The sequence below is a fragment of the Oryzias melastigma genome, linkage group LG2 (genome assembly GCF_002922805.2).
Source record: "Oryzias melastigma strain HK-1 linkage group LG2, ASM292280v2, whole genome shotgun sequence".
In the NCBI taxonomy this organism is placed as follows: Eukaryota; Metazoa; Chordata; class Actinopteri; order Beloniformes; family Adrianichthyidae; genus Oryzias; species Oryzias melastigma.
In genome coordinates this window covers 17,002,358-17,002,624 of record NC_050513.1, presented here as the reverse complement: position 1 = coordinate 17,002,624, position 267 = coordinate 17,002,358, and positions in this window count along the sequence as shown.

Genomic DNA, 267 nt, shown 5'->3' with positions numbered 1-267 from the left:
GCTCCAAACCCAGCCTTCAGAAACATCTCAAGGACATTACAATGCACCATTGCCACCTTAGCTGTAAATTGCACTCCGGTCATTTTGTGTTTATACCCTCACTGTTAATATGTGTAACTTCTGCTCTTCTATTTATTTATATTTATTTATATTAGACGGGACCACAGTTCCAAATTTCGTCTGTCATGTTCGCGTGTTGGATGACAATAAAGAATCTTGAATCTTGAATCTTGAATCTTGAATAAAGGAGTTCTGCTTCCTGGTGGA